The following is a 21,101-nucleotide window of genomic DNA, read 5'->3' as shown; positions in this document are numbered from 1 at the left end:
GCCTGACGACAGGACAACCCATTTGTAAGGACTGCAGATGCATCCTTGAAGGACATCTAGAGGCCTGTGCTGAGGCAAATCTAAAAATTCTTTGAGTCTCTTTTTGGACTGAGGATAGTCCTGGCATTCCCAACAGAAATGATCTCTTAAGGTATGCAAGGTTTCACCAAAAGAAAAATCCTCTGGAGGGGAGGCAGAGGGAATGGATTCCTCTGCTTCTGAATCCTCACAGGTAGATAAGGGTATGCCCTGGTAATCAGAAGGGTTAGAGTCATCAAAGTCCTGGTCTGTCGAATCAGAAGGAAATTCAATTCTTTGTCTTTTACCAGGGGAAGGCTGGCTTCCCCTAATTAGAGTAATAAGATCATCAGCCATTCTTAGCATTTGTTTTTATGGTATGGGAGCTTGAGCATGCACTTTGGACACTGGTTTTCTAGGCGTAGTGGGAACTCTGGGCCTGTGAAACTCAGCAGTTTTAGTTGAAAATGAAGTTTTTGGTTTAATATGAATAACAGTAGGTCGGAATACACCCTCTGAAGCTGGTGCCTGCACAGCGGCTCTGGACCCTTCCAAGGTAGAGACATTTACAGGTTCCACAGTCGAAGAAGCATCTCGCTCCATACCAGACTCTGAATGGGTCTCAGCAGAGGCCTGCAAATCTGTAGAAGCAGGCATCAGGGGCTGCAAAGGCACCTCACTGAGTACTGGCGACTAGCTCAATGGAAGTGTCGTCATCAGTTTTTGACCTATGCGGTCTGTCTATGTCTTTGCACTTTTTCGGAAGATCGGTAGTCGGATGGCTTACTGAAGCCATTTCGGAATATGGAGAATGAGCGCAAAATAATTTAGCTACAAAAATAACCCAATGACATACCTCCCAAACGTCCCAAATTACTCGGTTTTTACAGAGTTTTGGGATCCAAATAATGGGGTGCCACGATTCCAGAGTGGCACCCCTTCATTTCCAATTTTTTCCAGCTATTTGTTTTTTTTTCGCACTTCTGAGCTGACGTCATTACATGCGCGATGATGTCAGCTCCATCAGCATGTCGGAATTGAGCTGAAGGGTTCATGTGCACACATTTCCAGCTGCTTGGATCTGAAACAACTGCTGCTGCATCTACACGGAGAACAGAGTCTGAGAACATTTCTGTGACCTTATGAGAGACAGTAAGTTAATTTCTGGTGCTGTACAGATTAGTTATTTATTTGTTAACAGAGTTTAAGCTGCACGGATGTGTTTTCTGTTATAAGTCAAGTGAGTGAGTTACTGCTGCACGGAATTTAAGCCACACGGCCTTATTTATTTGTTGTGTGCATGGACTTCAGCCGTACTGAGGTTGAGTTACTTTTGCTGTACAGATTAGTTATTTATTTTTTTAACAGAGTTTAAGCCGCACAGAGGCTCTTTCTGTTATAAGCCAAGTGAGTTAAGTTATTTGCTGTGTGCACAGACTTTCTGAAGCTGTACTGAGGTTGAGTTGCTTTTGCTGTACAGAATCGGATTATTTATTTGTTAATAGAGTTTAAGCCTCATGGAGGTGCTATCTGTTATAAGCAAAGTGAGTTGAGTTACTGCTGCATGGAGTTTAAGTCCGTTATTTGAGTTGCTTTTGCTGTTAACAGATTAGAGTGAGTTGAGAACATATTACTTATTTATAAAGACTTTAAGCCGCACGGTGTGTGTGTGTGTGTGTGTGTGTGTGTGTGTGTGTGTGTGTGTGTGTGTGTGTGTGTGTGTGAAAATGCCCCCAACAGAATACACCTGGTGGCTAGAGGTACTCAGTACCTTTGGTACAGGTAAAAATAGCCTAAAGTCACTAGCCACCACCACTTGTGGATTTATTCATTTTTGTTCTGTTCCTCATCAAATCTGTGGTTTTCAGGATTTTTTGTGGCAAATCACTGAAGGATTTAATTCACTTTATGTCACTAGATGGGTTGCAAACTGGCTAAAGGACAGAACCCATAAAGTTAAAATCGCTGGAGCAATGTCAGACTCAAAGCCAGTCACAAGTGGTGTCCCACAGGGATCTGTCCTGGGACCCCTCTTGTTCGGCATTTATTTCTCAGATGTTAAAGCAAACACGGGAGGACTGTGGCTGACAAAGTTCGCAGATGACTGCAAACTAGGCGCCATAGTCGATACACCAGCAGACACACACATCCTACAAAAAGGCCTCACAGAAACGGACAACTGGTGCCGGAGTCACGGCCTTAAACTAAATGCCAAAAAATGTATAGTCATCACCTTTGGGAAAAACAAAGTACCCACAAATTATCACATAGACAGCAACCCACTGAGTACTGAAAAAGTAATCAGAGACCTAGGGACCCAAGTCGACAGCGACCTCTCCTTTGATACCCACGTTGCCAAAGTGGTTAGAAAAACATCCTACCTTGCACACCTCATCATGAAGGGATTCACATCCAGATCCAAGGATGTCATTGTACCCCTATATTCCTCCCTCATCAGACCCATGATTGAGTACAATGCCCCATTTGGTATGTATCTCACCCGGCATTTGCAACAGCTGGAGAGACCACAAAAGTACCTCACCAAGAGGATCAAGGGTCTCCAACATATGTCTTATTCTGCCAGACTAAAGAAACTTCAGCTCTATTCAGTATCATACCGCCTGCTCAGAGGTGATCTCTGCCTGACGTACAAGGCCATGTCCAATCAGGATCTGATGGACATGCTCCACCTCAAAAAATCCAAGTCCATCAGGACCACGAGAGCTAAAGACTTAAACCTCGGCACAAGTATGAATAGGACATGCTGGGGAGATAGATTCATAACTCAGAGGCTTCCCATGCTTTGGAACAAGATCCCAGTTCGTATTAGGCAGAGCCCCTCACTGACTCTCTTCAAGAGAAATCTTGATGAGTGGATGGGAGATCGTAAGTTTACCCCAGGGGTCACATCTGTGTCACTGCTAGACAGGGGCACAGTAAACTAATTCTATTATATAAGGGGACCTTCAGTGTGTCACTACTAGACACAGTATTCTAAATTTATTCTGTACATTTTTGTACCATTTCATGGGGTGGCAAATGCCACATCACTATGGCTAGGCTTACAAATGCCCCAGGGCAGATAGCCTAGTACTATACTAAGAAACTATGAAACTATGAAATAATGGCAAGCATTTGAAATTCAGACTTCATTCTTCAGAAAATAAATGGTAACACAAAAACATTTACTCTAGCAATTTTCTAAGTTTATAAGTTTATAAGATCAGTATTTGAAATCTGTCCATATTTTGGGGCTGTACTCCATTACTGTCTTTATCCAGTTTTTTGTGCAAAGATGTTGAGATCTATGGTGAGAAGTGAGAACTGAATTCTGTATCACCCATTATTGCCTTTGTCCAGGTTTTTTGTGCTAAGAGGTTGGGAGCTATAGTGAGAAGTGATAACTGAATTTACTAACTGATGATAGCCATTTAAGTTTCAGTCTTCCTGTCTTTCAGGAAATTGCTGATTTGGCTTAGTGGTATGTTGCTCTGACTGTAGTGTACAGGGTTCTGAAATAACACATGTATGTTTCTTGTTTTGTGTGCAAGGGGCCTATGATTTGAAAAGAGCCAAAAGGTAATCTTTAGCCACCACTGGCCAGATGCATTTTCTTTGGATGTGGTGTGGGTTTCAATGCTGTTTCAATGAATGTGAGTTTCAAAGGCAGAAAAGTTTTAATGCCAAGTCTATTTTCATTGTGAGACAGTATTGCTTTGTTTAGCAGATATCTATTAGTTTATTTGTGCATTGTCCTATAAAATTTAAAACTAAAATCCAAATAATCATTGTAGAAGTAAAGGAGCAGTATGCATGCACTTTAGTGTTTAAGGTAAATGGGGCGAAATAGCCAGGTAATGGGACATTGGAATGGCTGCAAGGACACTCTGGTGCCATATTTTGGTTGTCTGTTCTTCAGTTTGTGTTTGAAAGTTGGCATCCCACAATTCCACTGGAGTGGGTGGGGTTATGTAATTATGTATGCAAATTGTACATTAATAAGCGTACAGATTTGTACCTATTTTTCATGGGCCTTGTCCAGATTTTTGATATTTCCAGGTTGAGAGGTATGCCCAACGACGAATGGTGTGAGCATTAAACAAGGCACAAAACTGACAGCGAGGGACATCGTGGTCTGGGCCTAAACAAGTAATGCAGTAAGAATGAAAATCTCTGTGAGGTATTTGCTTTCCACAGGCAAGACAATTGTTAATTTTTTTCTGACATCGGTTAGAGCAAGAAAAAAAAAATCCCCAATGGGGTACTTTGCTTTAGAAGACTTCAGGTCTGAAACTCGAAAAAAGAAAATTTCAGGTAGCGGCCAACCGGCACTTGCAAACTGCTTCTGCTTTGGGCTCCTTCTCTGCAAGAAAGATTGATGTAATGGTGTCAGCTGCATGTTTTATACCCCTGATGACCTGACGTCATGGAAGAGGCGACAGCATCCGATGCAGAAATCCCAAGATTCTGGTATTCGGGCCAACTGAGGGCTACCTGCAGGCAGACAACCCAAGTGTGATGACTGCAACAGTGAAACACGAAGACATCTGTCTACCCCCTTCGGAACAACAAGAAGGGGCAACCTCCACAGCTTCCTTGACAAGCAGAGTATAGACCTGTCTCAACAGCTTTGTGGAGATTCATCTTCCGTCTTAACACAGCTTTTCTGGAGGAGAACTCAAAAGCTTTAAGATATGCAAACTGAGAACATATCCAGAACTGACTGGTTCTTTGCAACAGCTCTCCAAACGGCAGCAAACTTGAAAAAAATAACCCTTGTGGGCAACACTCAGCAGTAGTGAAGAATGTGACGGGACTGCTGATACACTGGGATCTTAGGTGACTTAGCCAGTGCAGGAAGTGGCAAGATTATGCAAACTGTAAACTCTTTCCTTGGTCTACAAGAAAGCATCTGCCTCTTTTACATTGGCTAAACTTAAAAGGGAAGCATGCGGTAAGAGCTGAAGAGGGTTCATAAGCACTTACCAGTATGATGAGAGGATATCTGCACTTCTAGAGGTTATCTATCATTTCATAGAAAGGGTAGTTAAAGACCCCCCCCCCCCTTGAAAGGGATCTCCAGGATGAAATTTCTGAGCTCCTCCTTCAAAGGAAGACAGCTTCACCCAAGCCAACCTATCCAAATATATGCCTGTGGCCACTACCCTAGGTATTACATGCACAAAGTCAAAACAGCTGCAGGCTACATGGAAGTCCATTTATCAAACCACAGGCAGAGTTACAACAGCTTCATTCTTGAGACCAGACTCAGGGTAGAAATATTCTCTAGTAATCAGTCCACTATGGAGGGCTGTAATTTGGATAACTATGATGAACAGTTGACAACTCCAAGCCCTAACATGGAAGAGAAGTAGATCATCTTCCACATTTCCAAAGTATTTGATTGTCTGCTGGCAAGACAGCAAAATGCTATGGTGTCTTGTTACTACACAGGACTAAAAACATAAAATCACAAAATAGCGGGCTCATGGGCATCTGGCCAGTGATTCCTTCCATTCACTCTGGAGCTTGTACAGAAAATTTGCATACTTGGGAGATGCAGGAGCAAAGTCTTTGTGTATCCAGGCTACAAGAATGATATCTGTAATGACTGGCTGCATGAAGGATAACCCAGAGATTGTCCTCTTCATTATACAAGCACATTCAGGTCGTAGTAAAGGGATGGTATGTGCCCAGGCTTTTCAATGGAAGATCTAAAGAGTCTTAAGGTCTCGCCAAAACACTGATCATCTGGAAGAGAAGGAAACTGTAGGACAGGGAAGATTCTTTATCCTTGTATGGTTCACAAAGAATGGGCTTCAAGGCCTCAGAATCTTCATGGAAGCCTAAGTAGGAGGAGTGATACCCATCCATCAGCTCCAGGATCAAGTTATTACACAGCATCATGTGGGGGGTGAGCGATAACGATGTACACCAGACATCAAATGAAAGAGATCCAGTACTTAGGAGGTCATCTGCACTGTGTGGTACATAAAGGTGGGGCTGCTCTGATCCCATCCCTGACATTAGGCCATACTTCCTAACTACATCTGCTTCAAGCTCCTACCACACATTACACATATGCTTGATGTTTAAATCATGAGCTCTGGTACAGGAGAATCCAAAAAGCCTCCCTCAATCAACTTGGGCCAAAAGTCACCACTTGGCCTGGGGTGAGCTTTTGAACAGAAATCCTTAACCTCTGCAACTTCTGACATGAAGCAGGGGGACTCGAGAGAGATTGCTCATTAAGATCAGGACAGTGGATAGTCAGCTGCAGCCAGTTCACTAGGGCTTGTTAGTACTAACACCCCAGACTACAAAGTACTATGGTGTGAGCTGGGTGTACTACTACTAAGGGTCTCATTATGCACCAAAATGGACAACAGGCAGAGATTCAACCCCCTCTCCAGTCAAAGGTGAACACAGCAACTGTGGGGACTGGAAGAACATTATAAAAGTGTTACCTCATGGAGGCCAATGCCACTGCTTGGCCAATGAGCTTCCACTACTTCTGACAGTGTTCTGGCTAAGGCAAGGTCACTGTGGCCAATCTTGTGCATCTCAGTTCTTATGATGGTGCTCTGGCTGCAGTCATTGTGATGGCATTCCAGATCAGGCCTTATGGTCTGCCTTGTGAGTCTCCGTCTTAGTGATGCTGCACCATTTAAAAGGCTGGGGATAAGTAGTGACTTCTCCCTCTGGGCCCTGCACAATGCACTTTCAACTACTACTACATCCTTCTGGTAGTAGAAGGCCAGGAGTTTATATCACTGATGTCAGTGAGTGGCGAGGGTTGAACCAATGGCATGCTTTCCGGCATTTTGCTTTCTGTTCTTTGCAGAGATACTACAAGTAAAGCTGGTGCAGACCTTAAGTGGCAAAATAGCAACTACAGGGATACTTTGTAGGTACACTTCAGGGCAAACATAGGAACTTTTCACAGATGTGCTTCAAGACCGAGATCCAAACTGTGCAAGTGGCAGATATATGGTGGGCAAAGGGCTAGTCAATATTTGATATCATGACATGTGCCCCCAAGCATGGAAGCTCCCTGGAAAAAAAAATGCTCAACTGTGGACTGGTTTAAAGGATGAACTGAAAAATGCTGATCAATCAAGGAAGATTAGAATAGACTACCAATCTTCCAAGAAGACAGAATTTGTAAGACAAGTGTCAGGAATATAACTTGTTGAGGATCAACCAGACACATTTTGTCTGGACACAGCTGGGTTAAGAGGGAAAAGATTGAAATTGGCAAGTTTTGAAGATGCACGTGCACACCCACAGCAGTGTTATTAACACTCAATGTATGCCTAAAATGCGACCATAATGCAGCTAGGCCATGTAGCAGGCACACTGCCTCAGTTGCCCTTACTTAGGTCCCTGGTATCAAACCACTTCTGGTAACACAACGGTTGATGCACGTGCTCCACATCTCTGAAACAACCTACCCTAAAGTGTGCAGCTAACACAAACCCTGCTTCCTTTAGCAAGCATGCAAACCTAAACTACATCAGCATAAGTTTAAATAAATTAGTACACACAAACAGGTTCACAAGCTTCGACCACAAAAGAAAAAGACAGCTGTGCAAACAAATAGCTTCCAGATGTCAATATCATCACACTTACCTTTATTTGGGCAGGTGTGCACTAAGTGCACATTACACACAATTAGAAATTACTATATTACACTGGGGCATACTGCAATACTTGGGTCACTTCTGCTACAATAACACTGCATCTTCTAAAATATCCTGATTTCACTGTACATCACAGAAAAATGGATGCCATATTACTGGTTGCCTGTATCTTACTCAAAATGATTTTCCTTTTTTTTTTTTTTTTTTTTTTGCATCTGTAAAATGTTAGCCTCCACTGGTAATCTCTGAAAATGGGCAACTGCACAGCACATTAACCTTCCAGTTACGAAAATGGCCTAAACAAATAAATGCTATTCTCTAACTCAAAACACAGCTGTGATCCACTGGGTTTTTGGTTTCTTCTATGATGCCTAGTATTTACTTTTGTGTTTTTATAAAAAAATAAAATAAATAAATCTTTTTCTTCTTTTGGCTTTTCCTGGTTAGGGGTCACCATAGCAGATCACCTTGTCCGCTCATGACTGGCAGTGGAGTTTTACACTGTTGAGTTGCCAGCCCGGCGTCCAACCTTCCACAGAAGGCACACGCACGCACTCATGCGTAGGGTCAATTTAGAGTGTCCAATCCACCTACAGCATGTCAAAACTGAAGCCGTTTATAGCCAATTACATGGCAAGTGAGTGAACAAAGTAAATCTTGGAATAATGAGACTGTACACACAAGGCCATATTTTCAAAGTCCAAGACTGCTCTGCAAGTAGTTATTTTTCTTCAAAGTATGGCAAACTCAGACTTGGTATGTATATGTTCGCTGGAGGGGGGTGTAATTGAAGTTCTGTCCCCTACAAAAACAACTTCAAAGGAAGAACAGTGATATTCCACAATTACTGCTCTGGTGCTGCGGTAGCGTTGTCGCCTCACAGCAAGACATTGTCCTTTTTGATTCTCAGCTAGAGCGTCTTCTGTGTGGAGGCATGCGTGAATGGGCATGCCTTCGTTGAAGGTTGTGCGTCAGGGCTGGTAACTCGGCACGTAAAAATCCAATACCAAACATTAGCGGACTGGAGTTCCGCTGTGGCGACCCCTAACCGGGATAAGCTGAAAGACACAACAACAACAACTGTTCCCATACATTTTCATATCCCTTTTTTCCTCATAATTCTAGGACTCCTGGTTACAAGTCTCAGATTTACAGTAATGAGCCAAGCAAAAATACTGCTCAAATATTCTTCTGGTACAAAAATAAATTGATTTTTAAAGTCTGCTGGCATTCTACATTGATAATGTCTAGGAAATAGTAAAACACAGACTAAGAATTACAATTACTTTTGTAAACAACCACTGGCTTGATTAAAATTGGACAATTGACAAGACCCTTAGATTTGTCAATACAGTAAATGGAAATGCTTCTCTGCAAACAAACACACAACAAAATGCCTTCCGTTCACAATGATGCCTCTGAAATCTCTCCCATATTTTGTCTTACTGCTTTGCTGAGGTACCCACCATTATTCTAACCCTAATCATTTCTTGCTAGTTGTGTAAGTCTGCAGTGGTTTCCTGTCATTCCTGATTAACAGAGAACAGTCCTCATGAAATCCTTTGTTTGAAAAAATGATTAAGTCATTAATCACTGCAGCATGACCGTACTAAAGGACACCTGATTTAAATGGAAGAACCCAACCAACCTTACAAACACTCGTGCAGATAGCTGTAAGGCGCAAAAATTGCTAAACAGTTAATTCAGAATGTGGTATAATTCCCTTGGCATGAGAATGGAAATATCTGTGATGCAGTATTCAACAAACAAAAAAAAATGCATACCCATGCAGAGTATAATACAGCAAGGCAAAAAGATGCAGGCTGCAAAACTTCAAATGTACACAGTACGACACGCATGCACATACATCTCAACTGCTATCGTTTTTTACTTCAAATTGTGCCTTGTTCTTCCTCCTAGATTTACTGATTTTCTTCTAATTTTCCTCATAAGGGTAGGTATGTTCAAGGGGTACATAAAGAGTTAAATAACTGAAATAAGCCTATGCAAAGAACCCTCATCACTAACTATATGCAGCATATTACATAATTCCAAAAACAGTGCTCATCTTTGGGGTCCTTGTGCTATAATTTTTGAAGACAAACACTATGAATTTTAACATTCACAGGTTGGTACTAGGCTATCGGCCCTAGAGCCTACACAAGCCTAGCCATAACAATTCCCTAGCTATTTCTTCCCACACTATTTACTTCCTTGGACCCCTGTCTAGCAGGGCAACTGACGTGATCCCCGGGGTAAATTTCCAATTGTCAAGGTTCCTTTTGAAGACGACCAAAGAGGCATGCATATGCAAAACAAGGATGAATCCTAACAATATGAAAATGCAGCAGTTACTTCTGACTTCAGTTCTTTTAAAAAGTATACAGGGAAACAGATTAATCACCGCTGAAGGAGGTGTACACATAAGATGACTTCAAACTTCAAAACAAAAAAGTAAAAAAAGTAGTTAAATACTGGGGTGAGAAAGAAGCAAGCAGCGATATTCTATATGAAGGAATAAAAGTTTAGGTAAGACAAGGTGAGGCGATGTAGAAGAGAAAAAGGTATTCAAAGAACAGCAGGAATATTACAGAAAAAGGTAAAGGCCAATGCAGGCAAGCAAACAGTAAGGAACTGGGATGATGAAAGAAAAGGTGTTCCAGCAGAAGGGCATAATCCAAGAATCCTATATTCCCATATGTGTGAAAATGGACAATATTCAAACTTTCCTAATTAAAAAAGGTGTATGCTCTACCAAAACAAGAGCAGACTTCTCTCAGTTAACAATAATGTCCAACAACTGCAGCGTGAGTAACCCCCATGTAGGGGCTGATAGTCTGTCTTCCAGGTACAGGAATACCAGAAAACTTTCCTTCCGTCTACAGTTATCTTCACCACCTTGGTTGACGATGTTGTGAAGACCCTGGGAGCAGCAAGGAAGCCAAAAGCTAGCAATCTACACTGAAAGTGACAATGACCAAATTGTGAGCAGGGTAAATCTTCTGTGGTTCACAAACACTGATACAGATTTACTTTTATAAGTACTATTATTATTACTGTTGTACAACGTGCACAGACAGTTAGGAGAGACAAAGAATAACGGATAAGGGTAGATATAAGACAAGCTACAAATATGGAGGATGAAACGAAGAATGCAGCTATACAAAAGTATGGTGGAGAATACCACTGGCAAAGAAAAAGTGACCCCTGTGTTACTGCACGTTTACATCTTTTTAGGCAGATGGAATGAGCAAACCATAAGCAGTATAACAAATGAAACATGAAATTAACTGATTAATGTCATTTCCCAGATGAAGAGAAGACACTAAATACAAGATGGGCTCTTGCAAGTCATTAAAGGATGAAATTGGTCCACTTTAAACATATACGTACTGCTTTATGACCTACTAAATCTAGAACACAACTCCACTTGAGTGACACTGCACTAAAACTCGTGTTACAAAACTTCAAGGGGTACAGATAGTGTGCCTGACAGAATTAAAATGTTTTTGATGGGAAGGACAAGGGATGGAGGACTAAGCTATGGTGAAGTTAAATCTTAGGGCCTGTCTAAATTAGGGGGTCAGCCAAGGTACTGGGGAGTGTTATTACCTCGGTGTGTTTCAATGGCATGGATTTCAGTCCCCTGTAACTGACTGACAGTATTGTGATGTGAGACACGGCTGCATGATTAAGACAGGTTGATCACAAAAGAAGTTGAGTATGCAAACAGGAGTTGCACTAAGGGCCTCAATGGCACTCCTGCAGTATCAACAAGCCGACTTGGACACAGGGTGCTGTCCTATATCACTTCAGCACCTTCCCCAGGAGTTAATCAGGTTCTCATTTTCAAGCTTACTGTTGTGGCCAAAACATGGGACCCAAGGAAGCAAACAACTGTCCCTGGCAAGAAGTCTTACATTCAACAGACACAAACAATGGGTCCGAGTTCTGAATCAGATGCACACAGTTGTACAGAATTCACTTGCCCCTGCATGGGAAGTAGGGTATACCTCTGCCTACATCTCACTTGGAAGCAGGGGTGTAAGATGGTTACTTCTCCAATCATGACCTCAGCCACTGCATGACAAAGAAAAGGGATACAAACATCTCTAGAATGGAAAGCAATTCCACGTAAGGAGTCAGAGACCACAAAGGCTGCAAAGAAGTTTGTGGTGGAACCAAGAATAGTTTTCTGAGTTGAATTTTTCATCGCTTACCTTGTGCCTCTCCAGTTCAAGCCCAAGTCACAAGACTAGCTCTCCAGCTAATCCCTGTGCTGGGTACTCTGCACTGCATTTAGACACCGGGTGGGATGCAAAAAACTAGCTTCTTCCTTTCTGTACTGTCCGGCTATATGGGTGAAGCTCTGACACTTGCTTGAGCTGCCCACATCATCAAAGGTCTATGGCAGAAAACACAACATGACTGGTTACCTTTGCTAGAAATCTGTAGGCAACCTGGCAGGTTTTCAGTCTCTTGGTATCTTAAGCAATATGAGAACCTGTCAATAATGTAGCTCTAGAGGAAATCTGAACTGCACAAGGTAAAAGAAAGAACCGGGAATCCTGGGAGTCTGCTTCCCCCCTACCGATAAGGATATACCTACTGAACAATTAGTCTCAATGTTTAAAGAGAAAGACATGTGAAAGGGTATAAGGAAGATGTACCAAAGTGTCTCACCACTGCAGAATGCCCTAGAAAGAAGATATTTCCTGCTCTTTTTATTCTTCGCTACTAACATTTATAACAGAGACAAACAATTCATGCCACAAGAGAACAGTAAAACCTATTAACACAATCCTACAATAAAAATATCCATTGTGTGAACAGATTCTGATGGTAGCTGCATTTTCTGATTTCACCATTACTGCACAACATGTATGCCTTTGTAACTCAACAGCAGAATGCTGAAAAAAACATGCCAGTCTGGAATCAGTTTTTGCTCATTTCATTTTTTTTTTATTTGTGACAGTTCCTGAAATACAGCAAATCTACACTTTCCTACTGCCAGAATTATTACTCATAGCTTCATAGACAGATTACATTAGTACTAGGCAAACTGTCTTTGTGGGTTATTTTAAACCTAGTCAGTTACCTCATGTAAGAATTAAATCCTGCAGCTTGTGTCTGTAAGGTAAACATCTTAACCATTGCACCAACCTCCCATCCACTCCCTGAAGCAACTTTTCATGAAGGAAAATGCACTTTTCTTAAGCTGCCACACACTGGGAACCTCCAAGAACTGTGACTATAGCATATGCTAGGGGCTTAACTTATGGAACAAAGATCAATTAGACTGCATCATCCTGAAATGACAAATGGGGTTCCAAACACTCCGCTAATTTGCAATTCGCTTGTCACAACAAGCATTACATAAAAGTAGTCAATTCTGGACATAAAGATTGAAACAATACTAATTTCATGCACTTTAATCACACCCTGACTTAGAAATGGAGTCCATTCCCGTAAATAGTAACTCTAAAGACTTGAAGAAATTAAACCAAGAAAATAGCATTTAATATTTTTCATGCAATTGACATTTCTACACCATACTTCCCCAGTATTACCTCATTGTATCTCACCTACTCCAAGTTCACACTTAAATTTCTTCACATATCCACAGTACGCATAAAAATGTACTGTGCTGGGAAGATCAGAAGGTCGAGGGCTCTGTCCCAATCTAAGGCAGAGACACACCAGTGCTAGCACTGCTCTACAGAGTGTTGTCCTTTCGATGTGATGTTAAACAGAGGTCCCATCTACATACAGTGGATATAAAAAGTGTACATACCCCTGTTAAAATGCTGGGTTTTTGTGATATAAAAAAAATGAGGCCACAATAAATCATTTCAAAACTTTTCCCACCTTTAATGTGACCTATAACCTGTACAATTCAATAAAAAAAGACAAATCTGTTAGGGGAAAAATATAAAAAATTAAAAAACATACAATAAGCTGGTTGCATAAGTGTGCACACCATTAAACTAACATTTTGTTGAAGCACATTTTGATTTAATTACAGCATTCGGTCTTCTTGGGTAAGAGTATATCAGCATGGCACAGCTTAACTTGGCAATATTTGCCCACTATTCCTTGCAAAAGTGCTCCAAATCTGTCAAATTGTGAGGGCATCTCTTGTGCCCTCTTCAGGTCACCCAACAGATTTTCTATTGGATTTAGGTCTGGGTTCTGACTGGGCCATTCCAATTTTCTTCTGGTGAAGCAATTCTTTTGCTGATTTGGATGTATGCTTGAGGCCATTGTCGTGCTGAAAGGTGAAATTCCTCTACATCTTTCTAGCAGACGCCTGAAGATTTTGGGCCAAAAGTGACTGGTATTTGGAACTGTTCATAATTCCCTCCACCTTGACTAAAGCCCTAGTTCCAGCTGAAGAAAAGCAACCCCAAAGAATGATACTGCCACCACCATGCTTCACCATGGGGGATGGTGTTCTTTTGGTGATGCAAACTGTTACTTTTGCGCCAAACATAGTTTTTGGAATTGTGACCAAAAAGTTCAACCTTGGTGGTCTCAGACCATAACACATTTTCCCACACGCTTTTGGGAGACTTGCTGTATTGTTTTGCAAATTTTAGCCGGGTCTGGATGTTTTTGTGTGCAAGAATAACCTTCCGTCTTGCAACCCTACCCCATAGGCCAGACATATGGAGAGTATGGAAGATTGCTGTCACATGTCGTATACAACCAGTACATGCCAGAAATTCCTCCAGCTCCTTCAGTGTTGCTGTAGGTCTCTTGGCAGCCCCCTGACCAGTTTTCGTCTTGTCTTTTCATCAATTTTGGAGGGACGTCCAGTTCTTTGCAACGTCACCGTTGTCCCATATTTTCTCCACTTTTTGACGACAGTCTTCACTGTGTTCCATGATATATCCAAAGCTGTGGAAATCTTTTTGTACCCCTCTCCGGTCTGATCCTTCAACAATGAGATCCCTTTGATGCTTTGTAAGCTCTCTGCGAACCATGGCTTTTGCTGTAGCAGGCAACTGAGTAAATGTCAGGAAAATCCTACTAGGACAGCTGAACTTTATTTAGGGTTAATCAGAGTCTCTTTAATTGATGGCAGGTGTGTACCCAAGAAGACTGAATGCTGTAATTAAATCAAAAGGTCCTTCAACAAAGTATTAGTTTAAGGGTGTGCACACTTATGCAACCAGCTTATTGTAAGTTTTTTATTTTTTTATATTTTTCCCTTAACAAGTTTGTTTTTCAATTGAATTGTACAGGTTATATGTCACATTAAAGGTGGGAAAAGTTTTGAAATGCCTTATTATGGTCATTTTTGTGATATCACAAAAACCTGGCATTTTATCAGGGGTGTGTACACGTTTTACATCCACTGTAAGTTGACGGGAGTTCAAACAGATGCAAAAGTGTCCATGGCACTGAAAATGACTCAGATAAAGTCCTGGCTTAGACCTAGCCAACTCAAATTCATTCAGCAGCTACTGCAGCCTCACAGCTTCACAGATTTTGTGAATCCCAGCCTGAAGGATTTATCACTCCATGTTGAAGGCAGGAATATAGCATGTAAGCCAGAGGGCACCCACAAGTCAGGAATACAGCATGCCCAAAGCAATCCATAACCTAGTGACTGCAGTCCTTGCAGGCAGTATGTGATGGTGCATTCACATGCCTGTAGAATGGCATAGGTGGACCCCACAGGGAAGCATGTGCTCATATTAACACCACGAGAAGGGGTTAGGCCATACTACAAACATCCCCTTACAGCCACCTGTAGGACAGTAGTGCCCTTGGTCTGCTCTGGGCTGATTTAGGAAAGTACAACCTCCAGTCTCTCTCTACTTGGAGACAATAAATGGGCACTGGAACCTCCCCCCATTACAGAATAAATGGACAACGAGGGCAGAAGCTTGATGGTCACCAAGCATGGGAGATAAAATGTAGATAGAAAATATTTCAGAGGAGGGAGAGGTTGCATTTATTTAAAACAATAATAGTAAAAATCTCTTTTGTTAACACAAAACTAACCACTTCTAATTCCACATCACATATAATAAAATTATTCATAACCACTCAACTTCAAATTTAGGTTTACTTCTAATGATTACAATAATGCATACTACAAAAAAAAAATACCGAAACAAGCAACATCATAATAAAAACAAAGCAACAGACAAGATAATCTTAAAATTCTTTTTAAAAAGCTTAAAAATTACTAAAAAGGCAATAAATCCCTATGGACAATGGTGCAACTTAAAATGCTAACTGGAAATGAGGCATACCTCTCAACCACACCAAATTCCTTGGCATTTGCTGGTTTTGAGGACGAAATAATGGGGTGCCATGAATTTCCAAGTGGCCTCTTCAATTCCTGATTTTTTTTTTTATAGTTACAATTTTAAGCTTCCTGATTTTTTTTTTTTATATTTACAATTTTAAGCATCCTACTAGGTGGGTGGGTGTGTTATTTAAAAACATTAGACGCTGTAAAAAAGAATGTATAACCCATATGTGTGAGTGTGCACTGTGCGCTCATATGTTTATATATAGTATTCATCAATTCATGAATCACAGAAGCTTGCTAATAATACAGAAAGTTTGTGCTTAAGAAGTTGAAAGTGATATATAACATAGAATAATTCCTTCACAATCATTTTAGGTCCAACCTGCTATGGTAAATCACCATCAAATAACAGCAGAAAGCTCTTGACCACGTTGGTGGTGTGGCATTTGTACACTTCTGCATTCATGTGTTTATGGGCTGGTGGGCAATGCTAAACACCTGATCTACCAAGACATCTGTAGACAGGCAGCAATAGCATCCCTGTATCTGGTAACTAAATGTGACGTATGACCACAGACATTAATTGTCATTTTATGTACCCAAATCAAATCATACAAAAACAATGAGTAGGCTCAGAAAGAACACCTTTCAGTTCTGTATACTGTTTGCGCACAACAGAGCAATATTTATTTATTTTATTTACTTAACATTTGTTTACCTAGAAAGTCCAACTTGGAACAAATCCAATTTTCAGTGGAGGCCCAGGAAGAAATGCTCCAGACGCATGTCTTTGTAATTTGGGAGGAAACCGGTGCACCCAGAGGCAATCCACACAAACGAAGGGAGGACATGCAGACTCCACACATAAGGCACCCTAGTCGAGAATCAAACCAGAGAACCTCTTGCTGTGAGGAGACAATGCAACCGCTGCACCACTGCGCCGTAGCCACTCTGCGCTTCCTAGATGCATATACTTAAAAGCTCTCAACTGTCCAGATTTTCGCAGACTGTACAGATTTTTCCTCATGTGTTTTTAGTCTCTTGCTCATAAAATGTTTGTTTTTTGACAAATCAGTCAGGACTGAATTCAGTAACTAAATAATGGCAGTTATTTAAGTTTCAGACTTCATATCCTTCAGAAAATGCATGCTAACTTAAAGCCTTTTATTCTAGCAACTTTCTAAGTTTTTGCGAGCAATATTTAAACTTTGTCGCTATTTTTGAGTCTTTATTATCCTTTATTTTTGGCTTTGTCCAGATTTCTTGTGCTAAGAGGTTGAGAACTATGCATATACTGTATAGGGTATGTGCTTCTTTCCGCTCACTAAATACTTGCAAAAGTAGCTCAGCTAAGCAAAACATTAGATAGCAGCACTGAAGAAATCAACATTTCATGGTGAAAAAGAAGGCTGTGCAGGAGAAAATGTTTACAAACTAATCAACCTTGTCAGAAAACTACCTGTAGAAAGTACAGTTTTGTACCTACCATAAATGTAGATGTCCGAGAGGTATGCATCTGCAGTCCTAACAAATGGGTTGTCCTGGCCTCAGGCAGCCCTCGGTCGGCCGGATTCCAAAGTCTGGTTCTGGCCTTGGCTGATGTCGCACTTCACCCGACGTCATAGCTGCAGTTCAGCGGGTATAAAGGCATCAGCCGACGCCATTTTCCTCAGTGTTTCTTGCCCCAGATGCCAGGTGCCCTCTAGGAAGGCTAAATTTGGACAAATGCAAATGTTTCCAAACAATAGAGAGCAAATAGAAATAAACATGTATATACATATATACAAACAAATACACCATAATAGATTCCCCCAGCTAGCTACAAGATGGGCAAATACCCTAGGAGTACCACAGAGGGGAAGGAGGGTGGGTAATCCTGACTGCAGATGCATACCTCTCGGACATCTACATTTATGGTAGGTACAAAACTGTACTATGTCCTTCAAGGATGCATCTGCAGTCCTAACAAATGGGTAGAATACCATAGCCAAACTGGGGGAGGAGGCACTAAGGATTTATGGTGTACTTAAGATCCCTTGCAAAACCTCAGTGGCAAAACCTGCTCGGGATCTGGAGTATAAAGGTAGATTATAATGCTTGGCAAATGTATGCACGGAGCTCCAAGTAGCAGCCTCTAAAATGTCTTTGGTAGCCACTCCTCGTAAGAAAGCTGTAGTAGTGGCTGTAGACCTTGTGGAGTGAGGTCTGATGTTTTCTGGAGTTGCCTTTCCATGAAAGGAGTAACAAAATCTAATGCAATTTCCTATCCATTTTGAGATTGTTTGTTTTGAAATTGCTTTTCCTTCCATTCCTGTTGCATATGCTACCAGAAGCTGGTCAGTCTTTCTATTGTTCTGGGTTCTGTCCAGGTAGTAGCGCAATTGTCTGTGTACATCCAAGGTATGCAGCAATCTTTCCCCCCTGTTCTGCGGGTTGGGGAAGAATGTTGGTAGGTGTATTGCTTGGTTTAATGATACCCTGGATACCACCTTTGGCATAAAGGTAGGATTAGTTCTCATGGATACTCTATCCTGATGGAAGATAAGGAAGGGTTGTACTGCCATTAAAGCCTGTAATTCAGAAACCCATCTAGCTGAAGTGATTGCAAGCAGGAATGCAGTCTTCCAGGATAAGTACTGTAATTCTGCTGTTGCTGCTGGTTCAAAAGGGGGAAGTGTCAACTTTTCTAACACAAAGTTCAAGTACCATGTAGGCAATGGTGGTTTCCTTGGTGGCTTTACATTTTTAATTCCTCTGAGAAACTGCCTGAGTAGAGGTTGAGAAAAGACTGGAGGATCCATGTTGTATGCTGCTGAAATTGCTGATGCATGAATCTTAATGGAGGAGTAAGACAGGCCATTGTGGAAAAGCTCTGCTAAGTATTCCAGGATGTTAGCTATGTTTGCCAGTGATGCATCTACTCCTTTTGTTGCACTCCAAATGAGATATCTTTTCCATTTTGCTGAATAAGTTTTCCTTGTTGAGGGTCTTCGAGCCTCCAGGATAATGTCTTTAACCCTTTGAGATAAATCTGGGTTATTTTGTCTTATGTAATGTTCCAAGCAGCTAGCTGCAGAGTTTTCAAGTTTGGATGCAGGATTTTGAAGTTGTTCTGTGTTAGCAGAAGAGGTAGTAGGGGTAGAGGCCATGCATGTTCCCGGGACATACTCCTCAGTAGCGGGTACCAATGTTGCCTTGGCCAGTCTGGAGCTATCAAGATGATCCTCGGGTGATCTTCTTTGGTCTTCAGTAGCACTTTGTGCATCAAAGGAAGAGGTGGGAATGCATATGCTGTCAGGTTTTCCCAACTGAAGGATAGGGAGTCCACCTTCCAAGCAAGTGGGTGGTATGTCCTTGTGCAGAATTTTTTCAATTGGTGGTTGTGTGGGGATGTGAACAGGTCTATTTCTGGCAGTCCCCATTTCCTTGTGATGGTTTTGAAGATATCTGGATGCAGCATCCATTCGTGGGCATCCGTGGTGGTTCTGCTTAAGATGTCTGCTAGTATATTTTCTTTTCCCGGCACAAATATGGCCTGGAGCTGAATGTTGAGGCTCAGGGCCACATTCCAGAGGTCCATTGCCATCCGGCATAGAGGATATGAATGTGTGCCTCCCTGTTTGTTGATGTACCACATAACTGTGGTATTGTCCGTCCTTATCAGCAATTGACCCTGTTGAAGAAGTGGTCCGAATGTCTGAATTGCCTGTTTTACTGCCAGCATCTCTTTTTGATTTATGTGTAAGATCATCTGGTCTTGAGTCCATAAGCCTTGAATGCACTTGTCCACCATGTGCGCCCCCCAACCTAGGTCTGAGGCGTCCGTGGTGATAGTCTGGCTTGGGCGAGGCCTGTGGAAGGGCAGTCCTTTGTTCAATAGACAGGCCTGGGCCCACCACTGGAATTCTTGCTTCAGGCATGGAATTATTGGAATTTGGGTTTCTAGGCTGTGTTTGTGCTGAGACCATAAATTCCTCAGGTACCATTGTAACTTCCTCATATGTAGTCTGGCATGCGGAACTAACATTATGCAGGATGCCATCTAACCCAGGGCTTGCAGGATTTTCCTTGCTGTAAGCTGGTTCTGCGTTGTTAATGCCTTGAAGTAAAGTGGTAGCTGCCTTTGTTTTTCTACTGTGAGGAATGCCATCTGGTTTGATGTGTCCAGTTCTGCACTCAGGAAAGTTATCCTTTGGGATGGAATCAGTCTTGACTTTTTTGTGTTGACTGTGTATCCCAGAGCTTGCAGCAGGTGAATAACTTTTTCCAAATCTTTTGTTATTTTGTCTTTGTTGTCCGCTTGTAACAGGCAGTCGTCCAGGTATGGATAAATTTGAATTCCCTGAAGCCTGCAATGAGCAATTACTGATGCCAGGCATTTCGTGAATACTCTGGGCGCAGTAGATAAGCCAAAAGGCAATGCTGAGAATTGATAATGCTCTGATCCTGCAAGAAATCTGAGGTATCTTCTGCAGTTTGGTCGTATGGGAACGTGCAGGTATGCCTCCTTGAGATCCAGAGTCACCAGCCAAGACTCCTTGCCCAGCATGGGAAGAAGTTGCTGGAGGGTTAGCATTTTGAATTTTGGAACAATGAGATATGTGTTTAGAGCGGACAGGTCGAGGATAGGTCTCCATTGGTTTTCCTTCCTTGGTACCAGGAAAAGCCTTGAATAAAATCCTTGTCCTTGTTCCATAGGCGGTACCCTTTCTATAGCTCTCAACCTTAGTAAGTTGTCTATTTGCTGTAGAGCGTTTGTTCTTTGGTTTGGAGGCAGGTTTGGCATTCCTCTCTTCCTTGGAAGAGTATGGAAGTGAAACCTGTAGCCTTTGTCTATTGTCTGTAAAATCCATTTGTCTCCTGTAATATAATGCCAATTTGCTGAAAATAAGGCTAATTTTCCGCCTAAGGGTGCTCCCAGTTGTTCACTGGTAGGCGGTTTCAGAGCCAAGTCACTGTGAATGTCCTGTGGAAGTGGTAGTGGCTGGATCTGTGGCAGTACTTCTCTGGCTGTTAGGCTGCCACTGACGTCCCCTGTAGGCACCTCTGGATTGGCCTCTGCCGCTAGGGCGTCTATTCCTGCTTCTCTGTGCCCTGGTGGCGTCTGGAAAGGACCAATTCTTGGAAGGCCAGTTCCTACTAAACCTTGGAGGCTGGACCTGTAAGAAATC

At 41.9% G+C, this 21,101-nt stretch overlaps 1 protein-coding gene across 1 annotated transcript in view; it reads right to left on the bottom strand.

Annotated features, from left to right (window-relative positions):
* The window catches only part of LOC122812358 (pre-B-cell leukemia transcription factor 1-like), a 1,042,107-nt gene that overhangs the window by 619,853 nt on the left and 401,153 nt on the right, over positions 1-21,101 (bottom strand). The gene's annotated exons all lie outside the window — the stretch shown is intronic.

This window comes from Protopterus annectens, chromosome 9.part0 (assembly GCF_019279795.1).
Source record: "Protopterus annectens isolate FY-2018-M chromosome 9.part0, PAN1.0, whole genome shotgun sequence".
Classification (NCBI taxonomy): Eukaryota; Metazoa; Chordata; order Ceratodontiformes; family Protopteridae; genus Protopterus; species Protopterus annectens.
The sequence above is the reverse complement of the archived record's forward strand: the minus strand, read 5'-3'. Positions and strand labels throughout refer to the sequence as shown.